Source organism: Tursiops truncatus, chromosome 13, assembly GCF_011762595.2.
Source record: "Tursiops truncatus isolate mTurTru1 chromosome 13, mTurTru1.mat.Y, whole genome shotgun sequence".
Lineage (NCBI taxonomy): Eukaryota > Metazoa > Chordata > Mammalia > Artiodactyla > Delphinidae > Tursiops > Tursiops truncatus.
The window spans coordinates 17,093,670-17,103,909 of NC_047046.1; the positions used below are offsets into that span (position 1 = coordinate 17,093,670).

Consider the following 10,240-nt stretch of genomic DNA (forward strand, 5'->3'; position numbering starts at 1 on the left):
TTACTAGACGCGCAGAGAGGAAAAAGAAGGCTGTGTTTTTCTCTGGTGCCCCCGCGTGATGGGCGGGAGCTCAATCGCAAACGTCGCTAGTCCTGGAAACAGGCAAGGAAAGAGGAAAAGAATCCATTCACTACACCAAATTCAGGATAAAGGTGAGGATGGGGGGAAATCAGAGGGATATGATAGGGGAGGTGATTATAAGCCAGTGGTTCTCAAACCTGGCTGCGCATGAGAATCATCTCGGGAGCTCTTAAAAATCCAGATGTCCAAACCAAACTCCAGACAAATCCCATCAAGCTCCCTGAGGGTATCAGTGGTTGTCTAAGCCCCCCAGGTGCTTTCGACGTGCAGCCAGCTCGCAGAACCGCTGGCGTCAGTAGGGACGAGTTATTGTAACTTTCTATTGTCTTAGGATAGTGGTGGGTTCAAGTCTGTTCATTCTCTTAGTGTGTTTTATAATTCGCAGGTGTTACGTGTATTATCTTATGTATCAACTATTCCGTTAAAAAAATGAAAACATCCGCTCTTTGATTCATGCTCTTTTCATTTTCCCATTCTTGTCTTCATTTACTCTCTCCTTCATTCCTTCCTCCCTTTATTCCATTCTCTGTTTTCCTGGATGCAGCATAATGTCCGGTTGAACAGTGTGGCCTCTGCTGCAACCTCCACCACGCTAGTCATGTGGTCTTGGACAGGTCATTTCATCACTCTGTGCCTCAGTGTCCTCGTCTGTGAAATGAGAATGTTAAAGTAATTGAAAAAGGAGGCCGTGAGACTGGGGAGGCCCTGATGCCTCCGTAGCCTATGCAAGCCAACCTAAACCGAGGCCAGAGCCAATGCACTTGAATCCGAGAAAATGAAACTTACCAATCACCAACAGCCAGCTAGGCGTTCCCAAACAAGGCAACCCCTTAAGCAATAGCCAATCAAATGATTCCCTTGCTTTCACATCTTCTTTCTAAAAACCTCTCTCCTAGATTCTGCCGGTGGAGCGCTCCCGACCACCTTTTCTTTGGTGCTGCCTGATTCAAATCAGTAAGTCTTGAAAATTTTACTGTGCCTCAGTTTAGCTTTTAAAAAGAATACCATCGGGGCTGCTTTCTAGGGTTGCCCTTGTGAGAGGAAATGAAGGTTTAAATGGAGAGGGCCCAACAGCAGAGCACCTCAGGTGAGCTCAGGTGAGCATCTCAGGTGAGCATTGTCTCTCACATCCCCCTTTACTCAGGTGAGCACTGTCTCTCACATCCCCCTTTACTCAGGTGAGCACTGTCTCTTACATCCCCCTTTACTTGACACATGTTTACTCAGCATCTGCCCTGCCTCATGCGTGAGATTCCCTAGGGTCAGCCTCCGATTGGTCCCAACCCCTTTGGCCAAGGTCATGGCCACTCTTCCATATTGTGTCCCCAGTGGAGAAGGGAAGCAGCCACCCACTCTGATCAACCCAGCCAGAGCTGCCCACACAACAAAAGAGCCCAATAAATAAATACTTGTTGATGGGCCTCCTTGAGTGTGGTAGGAACTTTAGAAACATGTGAATTGTGTTGTGGGAGACTTGCTTTCAGGTCCTGATTTTGTGCCTCTTGGGCAAGGGCCTTCCACTCTCTGGGCCTCAGTTGCCTCATCTGTATAATGGCCTTAAAGGACCAAACAAGCTCCACTACTGGGATCAAGGGCCTAGGGCTTGACTGGCCTGGTCCTGGAAGCCTGAGGCCCCAGGCCATAGCCTCTGGGCCTCTTCTTCTGGGATGGCACTTGCCCAAGGAACCACAGCTTGTAGGTGGTAGAGCCAGGACTTGAACCCAGCTCTGTCTGATTCCAGGTCCTGAACACTCTCTGAAGCACCGAGAGGGTAGGGATCATTACCTTCCCTGCTGTGGCTCCAGTGCCTGGCACAATGTAGGCACTTAATAAATATTCGTCGAGAATGAATGAGTAGATTCCCCCCAGCTTGAGTCCCTTCTTTTTCTCCAAAAGAGAAAGGGAAAGATGGTATTGAAAGACAACAAAAAGAAAGACATAAAGGGACTAACATTGTTTGAATACCTACCATGTGTCAGATGCTTTTAGATGTAGTTTCTTGTTTAAGCTTCCCTCTAACATGTGAGGTTCCTGCCTGCATTTTGCAGATGAGGAAACTGAGACTGAGATCTCAAGCAACTCCCTTGAGGTCACACGGCAAGGACGACAAGAGTCAGGATTTACACCCAACCTCCAGAGCTTGTAAATCTCTTTTCAGTCTGCTTTTCCAGCAGCTTGTGACTTGTAGATGTAGCTCTTAAAAGAGGCCAGCAGATGTGGGCCAGCTGGGCCATATAAAGAGTTCAGCAATATTCAATATTTAGTGACAGTTTGATGACTACAGCCCACAGGGGACTAGGAGAGAAAGCCTTGGCAGGCAACCATCGAGGTGGACGCTGCACACACTGGGCCCTGGGCCAGCGCACCATTCCTTGGGGCTGTTCTTGGACTTGTCTTTGGGTGTCCTGGCATGGGAGGAGAAAACAGGAATGGGGAGGTGGCATGATGACACGGGAGCAGCTCCCTATTAGCTGAAACGTGACAGTGCTGGAGGCCATGCAATGCCCTCACTTAATCAGCAGGTGGCGATGCCAAGGCACATTTACCTACGCTGGGTTTTCACAGCGTTTCAACATCAACCACCCTGGTTTCTCTGCTGAGCTGGGCTCCCTACCCTCCCTAAGACAAGGATGCAGAAGCAGACAGGTGAGCTCAAAGACCCTGGGGCTATGGGGCTGCCTCTCAGAGCCCCAGTTTTGTGTTTTATTAGCACTCAATTGTTTGACTAGCACTGAATTATTTCGTATCTCTGAGCTTCAATTTTCTCACCTGTAAAATGGGGATAGTAGTGCTGGTTTGTTTAACAGCTGCCTCAACCCAGTGCTGGACACATGATTAGCACTTGACAAGTGATACCTGTTCGTGTTATAATTGCCTTAATGCCGACAGTTTTCTGCATAGCGCCTGCTCAAGTGCTGGGTTTAGTTCCCTTTCTCCTAAGGGAAGGAGCTGAGAAACTGTTACAGGCAGACCTTGGAGATATTGCAGGTTCAGTTCCAGACCCCCACAATAAAGCAAATACCACAATAAAATGAGTCACACAGATTTCTTAGTTTCCATGCATATGTAAGTTACATTTACACTATACTGTAGTCTATTAATTGTGCAACAGCATTATGTCTAAACAAACAATACACACACCTTAATTAAAAAATACTTTATTGGGGCTTCCCTGGTGGCGCAGTGGTTGAGAGTCTGCCTGCCGATTCAGCGGACGCGGGTTCGTGCCCCGGTATGGGAAGATCCCACATGCTGCGGAGCGGCTGGGCCCGTGAGCCATGGCCGCTGAGCCTGCGCATCCGGAGCCTGTGCTCCGCAACAGGAGAGGCCACAACGGTGAGAGGCCCGCATACCGCAAAAAAACCAAAAAAACTTTATTGGGACTTCTGTGGTGGCGCAGTGGTTAAGAATCCGCCTGCCAATGCAGGGGACACGGGTTCGAGCCCTGGTCCGGGAAGATCCCATGTGCCACGGAGCAACTAAGCCCTTGTGCCACAACTACTGAGCCTGTGCTCTAGAGCCCGAGAGCCACAACTGCTGAGCCAACGAGTCACAACTACTGAAGCCCACACGCCTAGAGCCCGTGCTCCGCAACAAGAGAAGCCACCGCCATGAGAAGCCCACACACTGTGATGAAGTGTAGCCTCCGCTCGCCATAACTAAAGCTGGTGCGCGGCAAAGAAACCCAACACAGCCAAAAAATAAATAAATAAAATAAAATAAATACTTTATTGATAAAAAATGCCAACCATCATCTGAGCCTCAGCATGTCATGATCTTTTTGCAACACTCACATCAAAGATCACCGATCAGGGACTTCCCTGGCAGTCCAGTGGTTAAGACTGCACTTCCAATGCTGGGGGCACGGGTTTGATCCCTAGTTGGGAACTAAGATCCCACATGCTTCGCCGAAGTGCGGCCAAAAAAAGAAACCCCGATAAACAAAAAACAGATCACCGGTCACAGATGACCATAACAAATATAATAATAATGGAAAAGTTTGAAATATTGTGAGAATTACCAGTGTCTTGGTGACACGGAGACATGAAATGAGCAAAGTCTGTTGGAAAAATGACACCGACAGACTCGCTTGACACAGGGTTGCCACAAACCTTCCATTTGTATAGAACACAGTATCTGTGAAGCGCAATAGAGTGAGATCTGCCTGTACTAATTTGCTCACCACCAGTTGATAAACACGTAGCCATTCTCCCAGTTTCCCTGCTTGAGCTGCACACTGATTGGGGTGGGGTGTCTACTCCTCTCTGCGTGTGGTTCAGGAGTAAATCCTGATTTGTCTAAGTCAGCTATGATGGAGCCATGCCCTTGACTGGGCTGGCGGTGGGCTTGGGGCCCAGTCCTGCCTAATGACATTTAAGGGCACATCTCCTGGGGGTAGGGGTGGTTTTACTGGGTCTGTGGGAGACCTGTGGTACTGCTGCGGCCCTCCTCTCCAGGAGGAAGCCCCTGACACAGCTGACCGTGACCTTCGCAGGGCAGGAACAGAAGAATCTGGTCCTTGATGGTGATGTCAAATATGGAATTAACCCACCAAGTGGGACCCCACCCCATAGCTTGGGATTCCTTTTTTTTTTCTTTTAAGATTTTTCTTTTTACTATTTTTTATGGTAAAACAGCATACAACCTGAGATCTACCCTCTTAAAACATCTTTACGTGTACAGTACAGAGTTGTTAATGGATACAGAAAACGTGATCTATACATACAATGGGATTCCTTTTTAGAAGGTAAAATAGAGTCTTGTTGCTTAAATAATTTTTCAGTCAGCAGGAAGTACTCCCATACACGGACTTGTCTAGAGCAGCATTGCTCAAAGTACAATTCTTTTTGTTTTAATACATGACTTTTTTGGGGGTAAAATGCACATAAAAATCAACATTTTAACCATTTTTAAGTGTACAATTCAGTGGAATTAAGTATATTCATAATATTGTACAACCATCTCAACGTGTGATTTTTTTTTTCTGTTTCAACTTTTTAATGTAAAAAGTCAGGTCATGGAAATATAAATCATCATCATCGTCATTCTGCAGCACACATCACACTGTGGGTATAGATATTTCCATGTGTTATTGGCAAGAGAAACCACAAGAAAACAAAATAACTATTCAAACACTCCTTTCCCCAGGCAGGTTGGCAGTCAGCTGTGGCCCACATTCACAAGAGAATTCCAAAAGAATGCTGTTCTGGGCGGTATGTCAGGGGCATGGATTAACGTGGTTGTTTTAACTCTGATCTTTCAGCACTCGGGCTGCTTTCCCACGGCTGAACTTCTGAAGACAGGCCTCACGACGTGCAAATGGCACACTTTCTAGAAAACAGGTGGTGTATGAGACCCTCGCTTTTAGGATCCAAGTGTAATTCTTGGACCATGACAACAGCTGGGGAAGGGATGTCAGAGGTTCTTCCCTAGCTCCCTCTGGGGGCTCAGGCCCCAAAACACATCTCTGTGACAAGTTCCCCCTGCTGGATCTGACGTCACCACAGCTGGAAAACCACCTGGGCCAGTGTGGTGGAGTTCACCCCATCCAAATTCCTCTGTTTACATGGGGGGCTGAGGCCCAGAGATGGAGAGGTCATGCCCAAATGAGGTAAGTGGCAGAGCCAGTGTCTCTAGTGAGAGCAGCTGGTGGCCTCAGCATGTGGAGGTGGAAACAGAAGCGGCAAAGAAGAGAAGACTTGGCCAGCACCTGCTTAGCACTTACTGAACATCTACTGTCCTGTGTGACTTCCCCTTGTCCTCAGCGTCTCTAGGAATTATGTGTTATCACAACTCCACTTTTCAGATGGGGAAACTGAAGCTTAGTGTGGTTGGCCTGTATGGTGTAAGTCAGATCTCACCACCCCAGAGCCCATGCCGGTTCCATCCTGCTGGGCTGTCAGATCTGGGCACAGTCCACTGAGATGGGGCCTCAAGCCAGTCCTGTGTTTTCCATGCCTTTCCCAAACATGGGCACCCAATGGCCATGCCTGGATGGCAGAGAGCCTCCACTTCCTAAGTTCCTAAGTTCAAGGTGACTGGTGGATGGTGTCGGGCAGCTCCCTTCTGTGCTTAACCTTGAGGCTTCCTCAGCTCCCCCTCTCCTTCCACGTGAAGCCACACCATGAACAAGCCGCTGGACCTGGCACGGTCTGGGCCCTGGCCAATTCCACCAAGCACACTAGCCTTTTCTTTAAGTCTCACGGCCAGTGTTTCTGCTGTGCTGTTCCCTCTGCCTAGAAGGCTGTTTCCCCTTCTAACTTCTCCTCATCCTTCAGGTCTTGGTGTAAATGCCCCTTCCTCTGAGAAGCCCTCCCCCAGCCCCGCTGACTGGATCAGGTCACCTGGCCTCAGAACACACTGGATTTTTCCTCCATAGTGTTCACTGCAGTGTTAAAGAAATAATTTTAAAAACTAACATCCTGCCCACACTAGACCGTGAACTTCATGAAAGCCAGGGACCTGGCTATCTGGTTCCTGCTGTGTGTCCCAGCCTCTGCTCTACTGCTTGGTACACAGTGGGTGCTTAATAAATACCTAGAGAGTGGGTGAATGAAACTATGGCAAGTGGGGCACTATGTCCTCATAGTCGGGGGGGAGTGGGGACATGGGCTAGAGGGCCACACCTCTGCTGGAGAGGTTTCCCGCGGAACCTGGACAGTGTGCACTATGGGTTCCTAAAAATTCAGTGCGACCTCTGTTGAGCAGCACCTGGGATGTTCCCAGACTCCTCTATTGAGTTTCAGGAGCCTTTGTCCCCGAGAAAAGCTTTGCCACTCGTCCTGTCCACCGAGGTGTGCCTCCACTGCACACTCATTGGTACAGTAAAGTTACTGGCCTGGGTCCTGCAGCAAAGCCAGCTGCCAGGGGGCAGTAGGAGTGAGGGACACACCCCGAGAGCCACTAGTGGAATTAGGAGGTAGAAGGGACTTTTTTTTAATGGCCTCAGCTTAGCTTATTTATTTTATTTTTAAAATTTTTTTATTGGAGTATAGTTGATTTACAACGTTGTGTTAGTCAGGTGTACAGCAAAGTGAATCAGTTATACATATAGATATATCCACTCTTTTTTAGATTCTATTCCCATATAGGCCATTACAGAGTACTGAGTAGAGTTCCCTGTGCTATACAGCAGGTTCCTATTAGTTATCTATTTTATATATAGCAGTGTGTGTATGTCAATCCCAATCTTCCAATTTATCCCTCCCCCCGACCAAAGGGGGCTTTTGAAATCATCATGCTGGACCCATTCACTCAACACATGGGGAAACTGAGGCTCACAAAGGGAAGTAGAGTCTGGAAACCAGTCAACAAGAGTCAGGACCAGATCCTGGGTACCCTGAGAGGTGGGCCTGGGTGCTTTCACTCTACTTCCACCCAGAATTACTGAGAGCTGGGGGGGGCATTTCTAGAACCATCAACGTCCTCACCTTCAGCATCCCCATGTGACATATACCGAGTGCCAACCTGTGTCCCAGGTGGATCCTTAAATTCTTAGGTGCCATCTCCTTGAATATTCTCAGTACTTTGAAGGAGGGGCTATTAGGATACCCATTTCACAGATGAGGAAACCAAGGCTCAGAGAGATTATGTTCTTTGCCCAAGGTCACACAGCTGGAAGTGGTAGAGCTACTAATAGCAATGGTACTTTGTTGTGACACTGTCTTTTGTCAGTGACATGGTTGGGTTTCCTTATAGCATTTTTTCCCCTGAGGCTGCCCCTATAGGTAGAAGACGAGGTGGCATTTCTCCCTTTACTCTGTGCTGTTTACATGCCCCAAATACTATGTTCATGCAGCAACTGAAAAAAAAAGTTCAAATATTTAGCTGTAGTATGCGGTGCTGTTTTCCTGGGATGGCAGGGAGTGGGCCTGCTGGTGTGTGTCGCCTTTGCGTTAATTAGGGAGAAGCGGCAGACGGGCCCCGCGAAACAGCAAGGCGGGTTGGCATGGCAGCTCTTCACACCCAGGGGAGTTGGCTCAACAAAGCCAATTTGGCACATTTAATCCTGCTGAAAACCTGGCAGTTGGGGATGTGACATCACTGGAATCAATTACCCCCACAATTGCCAGTCCTGGGTAGAAATAACTCAAGAAATCGACTCGTAATAACCACGCCATTCATTGAGGGCTGCCTGCCTGCCAAGTCACCAACTGCCTGATTTACATTAACCCGTTAAACCCCACATGAGCCCTGAGAGGTAGTTACCATTATTACTGTCCTCATTTTACAGGTGGGATAACTGAGGCTCAGAGACGGGAAGTGTGGTAGGCTCAGTAATGGCCCTCAAAGAGATCAGGCGCTAATCCCTGGAGGCCCTCAATGTGACCTGATTTGGAAGAGGGGTCTTTGCAGATGTGATTAAGGACCTTGAGATGGAGAGATCATCCTGGATTATCTGAGTGGGCCCTAAATGCCATCACAGGTGTCATAAGAGAGAGAAGGGGGACTTCCCTGGCGGTTCAGAGGTTAAGACTCCGCACTTCCACTGCAGGGGGCATGGGTTCAATCCCTGGTCAGGGAACTAAGATCCCGCAAGCCTTGTGGCGCGGCTAAAGGAAAAAAAAAGAAAGAAAAGGAAAAAAAGAGAGAGAGACAGAGAGAGACTTCACACAGAGGAGAAGGCCATGTGAAGCTAGAGGCAGAGACTGGAGTGATGCAGCCACAAGCCAAGGGAACCTGGAGGCACCAGAAGCTGGAAGAGGCCAGAGACAGATTCTCCTCTAGAGCCCTCTGAGGGGGTGCAGCGCTGCCGACACCTTGATTTTGCCCCAGTGATACAGGTTTCAGCCTCCAGACTGGGGGAGCATAAATTTAGGTTGTTTTAAACCACCAGGTTTGTGATCATTTGTTACAGCAGCCACAGGAAACTCATACAGAAAATGACTTGTCCACGGCCAAATAGCTATAAAGTGGAGGTGTTGGGCTTGAAACATAGTAAGTGCTCAATAAATGTTACCTGTTATTATTATTATGACCAGGTGCACGTGGGGAGGCTGATTTATAGGATGAAATGTCCAAAAGACCACCAACATGGTCTACTTTATCCATCCCAACAGACTCTGTTGGGAAGGGTCAGTCTGAGTAACCCGGATTTGATGATTCAGTTTGGGAAGAAGCTATTAACACTGGGTGGAGCGGGTTCAGGAAAATGATGCAACTTTGTAGCATGAACACCTCACTCCCACTGAGTCAATGGCAAGCACTAGGATTAACTCCACTGGCCAAGCTGGTCCCACAAATCGATTTCAGAGCAGGTGTGCAGCCACTGGAGCAAGTGCGATGGCCCACAGAGGTGGCTCCTCTGTGTCTGGCAGCATTTCCCCCAGGACACTTTATTTGTTGTTGATTACAACCTCTGTCCTCTTTGGTTCAGAGTAAACACTCAACACATATGTACTGAGTGTGTGAAGTCTGCCCCGTTACAGTAAGCTAAAGGTAGGGATTGATGACCTATAGCTAAAGCCAGCTGGCTAAAGGTCTATGTGGCTCCTCCCCTTTTCCTCCCCTCCCCTCCCCTCCCCTCCCCTCCCTTCCCCTCCCCTCCCCTTCCCTCCCTTCCACTCCCCTCCCCTCCCCTCCCTTCCCCTCCCCTCCCCTCCCCTTCCCTTCCCTTCCCTTCCCTTCCCCTCCCTTCTGTTCTTTAACAATTTGATCCCCTAGGTGGGTCCCAGCAAAGTAAACATCAGCGATGGGGGGAGGGGGAGAGGGTACATGCCGGTCCAAAGAGGGGTGTCATAGTTCAAAAGGGATAAGAAGAGTGTCTGCATGGGGTGAGGGTGGCCCAGCACAGGGGGCCAGAGCTTGCGTGAGTGAGAAGGTCATCCTCATGGAAAGGCAGCTCGGTATGTGGTGTCAGAACTTGAGTGGGGTGTAGAGGGTATCCTTGTTGGGGGGAGGGCATCATCAACAATAAGAAATTGTTACATACGGGGAGTTGGTCAAATAAGTGAACACACTGAAAACAGTGAGAATACTAGGTTTCTCACTGTCTGAGCAGGGAGTTACCAGTATGGAAAGACTAGAATTAACCCTGTGGAGTTAGGCTGGAACTGGATCTATTAGGGAGAACTCATGGTTTTCAATATCGATAAAAGACTATAGATATAAATATAGATATAAATGTGTGTGCGCACGTGTGTGTATAACTCAGTCCACT

At 48.4% G+C, this 10,240-nt stretch overlaps 1 long non-coding RNA gene across 1 annotated transcript; it reads left to right on the forward strand.

The window, feature by feature from the left end:
• The first annotated feature begins 5 nt into the window (after nucleotides 1-5).
• LOC117307626 (uncharacterized) lies at nucleotides 6-3,896 on the forward strand. The gene is made up of 4 exons (XR_004521470.2): nucleotides 6-152; nucleotides 978-1,035; nucleotides 2,601-2,727; nucleotides 3,266-3,896. It is a non-coding gene; the product is annotated as an uncharacterized lncRNA (long non-coding RNA).
• Nucleotides 3,897-10,240: the final 6,344 nt, after the last annotated feature.